The 6,029-nt window shown below is 42.0% G+C and overlaps 1 protein-coding gene across 2 annotated transcripts in view; it reads right to left on the reverse strand.

Moving 5' to 3' along the window:
* The window catches only part of tab3 (TGF-beta activated kinase 1 (MAP3K7) binding protein 3), a 19,381-nt gene extending 14,829 nt beyond the window's left edge, over positions 1 to 4,552 (reverse strand). For both annotated transcript variants that reach the window (XM_061227182.1, XM_061227181.1), the window contains exon 1: positions 4,394 to 4,552. The gene's annotated coding sequence lies outside the window, so the exon portion shown is untranslated. The remainder of the gene's footprint in view (positions 1 to 4,393) is intronic.
* Positions 4,553 to 6,029: the final 1,477 nt, after the last annotated feature.

The following is a 6,029-nucleotide window of genomic DNA, read 5'->3' on the forward strand; positions in this document are numbered from 1 at the left end:
GTATGTGTGTATGTGTGTGTGTATATGCCTGCATGCGCGCGTGTGTGTGTGTGTGTATATGCCTGCGTGCGTGTGTGTGTGTATATGCCTGCGTGTGTGTGTGTATATGCCTGCGTGTGTGTGTATATGCCTGTGTGCGTGCGTGTGTGTGTATATGCCTGCGTGTGTGTGTGTGTGTGTGTGTGTGTGTATATGCCTGCATGCGCGTGTGTGTGTGTGTGTGTATATGCTTGCGTGTGTGTGTGTGTGTGTGTGTGTGTGTGTGTGTGTGTGTGTATATGCCTGCGTGCGTGTGTGTGTGTATATGCCTGCGTGTGTGTGTGTGTGTGTGTGTGTGTGTGTGTATATGCCTGTGTGCGTGCGTGTGTATATGCCTGCGTGCGTGTGTGTGTGTATATGCCTGCGTGCGCGCGTGTGTGTGCAGCAGACACACCCACAAAACAGGAACAAACATTCCTCAAAGCCTGTTGCAAGAAGTTGCACACCTTTTGGGTGAAAACATATCGTTCAACGTAGCGAAACTTGGCAACCGTGACCCTGGGTTCAGAAGAGCAGGAACATGAGCTGAAGGAAACATGGGCGTGCCAGCCACCCTCACTAAGGTAATTATCCAATCAGCACGCATCGTCCCCTTTCACTCAAACAGGACCAGGAACCCCAATGCATTTTACCGTCCTGCCATTCACAAACCTCTCCCGCAGCTGCCGTCCCATTGCCTGCGCACAATGCCGGGGAGGTGACATCTTACGGTACGTTTTCCAGAAACCTGCGTTTTAGCCCTGGATAGCTGCAATACCTGCATTAAGAGTACATTTCAGCATGGCTCCAACTTTGGGCATAGACCTCCAATTGTTCCAAAATGGGGTTTTCAGTTCCATCTTTATTTTTATTTGTCACATTTACGACCATGATTAAAAATGGAAGTGAGAGTCAGGCGGTCAGGTAGCAAAGAATGGGGCGGCCTGTAGCATAGTGGTTGAGGTACATGACTGGGACCCGCAAGGTCGATCCCCAGTGTAGCCACAATAAGATCCGCACAGCTGTTGGGCCCTTGAGCAAGGCCCTTAACCATGCATTGCTCCACGGGAGGATTGTCTCCTGCTTAGTCTAATCAACTGTAAGTCGCTTTGGATAAAAGTGTCAGCCAAATGACATGTAATGTAATGGTAGCCAGCACTGCTCAATCACAAGAGATTGGTAGCCCTACCATCAATAGAGCCGTGACACTTAAATCTTATTCTTTATATTTTCATGCGGGTCATACTGCATTGCTTACAACAGTATGGAAATGATAACCGCTGTAATACATTGTGTGTACATTGAGTGTGTTTTATATATATACATATATATATAGCAGACCGGCCTGCAGACTAATACTTGCAAATCCTAATTAAATAAGCTGAGATTTAAATTCCCATATTCAACCAAAATTACCCTGTTTAGGATTGGTGAGATAAAATATGATCTGCACATCATTTACGATGCAATACTAGGCTAATTTGTGCAGATTAGGCTACATATACTGGTCCAGATGAAAGCTGTGTAATGCAGATGCATGGCACTGTACAGCGTCAGGGCCTCCATGTGTTCCTACTTGGACAGTGACACGTCCTGCCTGGATTAGCCCAGACCTTATGGGACTGCTACAGCTCCTTGAGAGCTATGAATGAATTAATCAATAGTTTATTGATTGAATGAATAGTTTATTTCGGTCACACTAAACGCAAAACAAATTGTGTGCACATACGACAGACAAAAACATCACCATACACAAATCCACTTCACACCAAGCTTACACAATCAGTGACTGAAAAAGGAATAGGTTGAAGCCAAAGGCTTATTACTGCCACTCCTAAACAACCCAGAATATCAGACATTACTTGTCTTAATCCCCATTTAGATTGCATATATCTTTTGGTTGTATTTAGGGTTGCAATGGGATGAGAAATTAGAGAAACTTTAGAGAGGGAGGGCATTGATTTTTGTAAATATCCCCTTTCTCCCAATTTGGTAGACCTGCTCATATTTCCACATCCACTACTAGCCTGTGTTCTATAGGTGTCATATTCTGATAATAACGCAAGCAAAATTAGCCTATCCATTTGTTTTTGCCTTGTTTACCACCTGTTACACCATTTGGGACTAACTACCTTAATCATAATCTACCATACAGTTAAATGTTCAAATATTTCACCAGAAAGTAATATAAAAATTTACAAAACTTTCCCTACAATTTAGGATATTAATTATCATTCACACTTACTTTCAGTCTATATACTATGTTTTCAAGTGCAGTACTATCTTCTGATGGCCTGTCCGAGTTATGAATGATTTAAAACGCCTGAACATAGAGTTGATTAATTCGCACTGAAGAATACGTTAAGTAGCCTAACTGAATTGGTGGCGCGAGAAGGACAGGCGTTTAGACTTGTTTTCTTCAGCACTTGAAATCAAGCCAGTCGGACAGTAGGCTACGAGCAGACAGGTAAACTCAATCAATTATTATTATTCTCCATATGCGTCTCTTGGTGCCACCACTGGTGTTCAAGGAATTTTGCGACCGTTTATTTCCGTTTATATATATGGCCATACAAGGCAAGTCGTGAAACAAATATTTACCTACAAATCGAATACTTGCCAAGCCTAATTACTGTATGTTCTGGAGATTTTGCTTTGGGTGTGGTACGAGTTTGTATTCTTGCCAAATTCCTTGTCGCTCTACATTATGATGAATCCGAATCGTTTCAGGAAGTAGGATTTGAACACGTATTTACGCTGGCTAAAGGGACATGTACACAGAACTCAAGACGGCGCAGGGACACCCTGGAATTTTTTTTTTTTTTGCTCAGTTGGTCAGGTAAACTGCCACTTCCACAAAACATTGATTTAGTGGATATACCCTTGCACACCAATGGGCGACCGCTCAACACCTAAATGGTGACAGAAGCTAGATCCTTGTCCCGTAACAACTCACTAGCTATATCGATTCCTCTGCAAAAAAAAATGGAACTCTTCTGACGATATCCATGACACATACATCAGTGTCACTAGGTCAGATTATTCATAACAGAGCGGCTCAGACTAATCATTTCTGCTGTGGTGTGTCCTACACCTGCAGCCTGTCCATCGCAGCACACTGCACTGCTGTGCAGTAAAGCGCATCCAGGAAGACAAAAGACAACACCTGACTGCATGAACTATGGTAACGCCAACACAGCTTGCTATGTACCTAGCCGTATGGCTAGGTAGGCCACAGCGTGCCACTAAGCAAACACCAGCTTCTAAAAAAAAAAACTAAAAACGAATTGCGTCAGCTTGTAAAATATCTAATGTTAGCTGGCTACTCCCTAACGTTATTTTTGTCCGATTTAAGAATGAACGAATGAAAGAATTAAAGCGGACAACTGGGGTTTAGTTTGCTAGGAATTGCTAACCGCGTTTATGGCGCTTAGTTCCGTCAACAAAGTTCACACTGCCCGTCGTGTGAACGTGATCATCCTGCACTAAGCAACAACATGACAAGATGCATAGTTAACCATCAACATCATACAACGAATTATAAATTAAAAAAACTCTGTTCAGTTTTAAATGGAATACTGTACGTGGTACAATCAATCTAGAAAGCTAACGGCTAACTAGCTGGGTTGACGTTGCATCCCACCACACAGAAACCGTGACGACTGGGCTAGCCTAGCACAACGCTAGTTAGTTGGACAATACATTCCACTGCAGCTTAGCAGCACTGGCAAAACAGGTAACGTTGCAGGATTCATCAACACGGCAATGGGAAAATGTAACTTAGAAAACGTATGGGGTTAAGTCAGCTAACCCTTGAATACATGTACATTTATTACAAATTATTATCCATGATAGGAAGGGCTAACGCCAGACACACGACCCAGAACAGTATCCCATGACAACGCTGAGTGAAACTGGGGATCAAAGCTCTGCCAGTAATGTGTCAACACTGCGGTCGCACAAGCAGGTTGCTGCCTAGCGAGCGAGTTGTGTGTGGGGATACGCATGAGAAAATGCCAAATGCACTTGGACTGGCGAAGACCTTGGCTTAGCCGGATAAGTATTTCCATAACTAATGTCAGCTAACTACATTAACTGCATTAAATTAAGCATGCAGGGTTATTACTGTTAATGTCTAGCCAACCAACTAATAAGTAGACACTGTCACACAAATGTAATCCTGCAAAACAAAACCACTAACGATAGCTCGCCAGCTAACGACGTTTCCCCTTCCTGAACATGACAGATTTTGTAGCTAGCTTGCTAGCTAACATGAGCGAAATGCACTGTAATGACGAAGCTAGCTACAGTAACGTTATCCCCCCTCCAAAAAAAAAGCTGCAAACTGGTTAAGTTGGGGTGTTTTAATTCTCACCTTCCATTCACTCTCTCCCACCATCGGTCATTGTAGGCTCAGCTATAGCCCTCGGGTTAGATAAATTCCGTGACCCCGTAGCCAAGGGGTGGTTGTTGACTAGTTTTAATCCAGCCTTCATCCAGAACTGGCTAGCTAGCGCTTCTGCTGCAGCAAACCGAGTGCCAGCATAAAGTAGATTTACAATATGGCGCCTGAAACCCGTAACAATATCGCGAGAAAATGGGAGCGGCGCATAGGGAAATAAAACACGTGACCAGCGAAGCGAAACTCCGAATATGTCGCTGTAATTAATTTGTCTCCACTCCCAATAAACTACGAATTCAAGTTGTAGAGAGAAGCACTGTGGCAGAACCTATATTACCACTAATGTATCTGATTGAGTGCAGCAGTCTCCGTGGATTTGTCTCAGTTAAATCTACTCCATTCATATTAAACATAATATGAATTATGCATGTTAATTAAAAATAACTTTCTCTGAACACATTACAAGAGTATAGAAATTACCACCGACTTTTTAAAATACTATCCCCCTCCAATGGCACACGTGTGAAGGGTTGTATTTCTTTGTATTTGTGTTCTATGCACATAGCGGTTGTTAAATAGAGGAAGAATACACAGATACAAGAGAGAGAAGTTGAATTTGTTATGAGATAAATCTTTTTTTATTGTTAAAGCTTGCATAGACTGGTGTATACTATCCTGGGCTTCCAAGTTCAAGTACAAAATAGTCCACAGGACAGGGGGATTGGTTGAACAGTCTCCACTCTTAGACTAACACTTTAAAATGGATTCTCAACAAGATGTTTTTACCTTCCCTAATTTGCTTCACTGGGTTGTTCTGAAATGAAATATGTGAGTCAGGTGGATTTTGAAATACAGTGCCATGAATTTGCACCTTCCTTATGTCCTCTATCATTACATATTTGTCTCACTGAATTGTTTCATATCTTTAGACAAGATGAAATATTTGACAATGGGAACCAGAGTAAGTACAAATTGCCCTTAAATTTAATAACTGGTTGCACAACCTATCACCGCAATAACTGCATCAAAATGCTTCCTTTAATTGTATATCAGTCTTTTACATCACTGTATTTAAAAGTAAGCTTTTTCTTAACAATTTATGTCATCCAAAGTGCCATAAATTTATGTCATCCAATATCAACCTAGCCTTCACTGTCCCTGAATCAACACAGTCACAGTGTTTCTCTCTATAAAGGCCATTTCCTTTTCAGGCGTGAATGATTTGCTTGTTTGATAACTGTTGGATGGCAGAAATGTCTACAGAGATGTGTCTGTAACAAATCTCTTTCAGTATTTATTGAAGTGCTTTTCTTGAATTTATGAAATACTGGGATTGAGGGTTCTACTGGGGTTTTGTTTTGCCATTCTTTCAGCGAGAGATCTGGAGACGTGTGTAGTGGAACGCTGCACAATGTTTACCTCAAGCTAAGCAGATATCTCACAAGACAGTACTAAATATTTCCACAGGGCAATCTTAATCTGAGTTGACAACGACTCCCTTTCTTGCTTCAGGAATCAGAAAAGCCAACAAGCACCAATGTGGTTAATGACATGTGACTGCTTTTATGGCACCTTGAGTACTGTCGGGGACCAGGCTCTGTACTATGGA

Source organism: Conger conger, chromosome 17, assembly GCF_963514075.1.
Source record: "Conger conger chromosome 17, fConCon1.1, whole genome shotgun sequence".
Taxonomy (NCBI): Eukaryota; Metazoa; Chordata; class Actinopteri; order Anguilliformes; family Congridae; genus Conger; species Conger conger.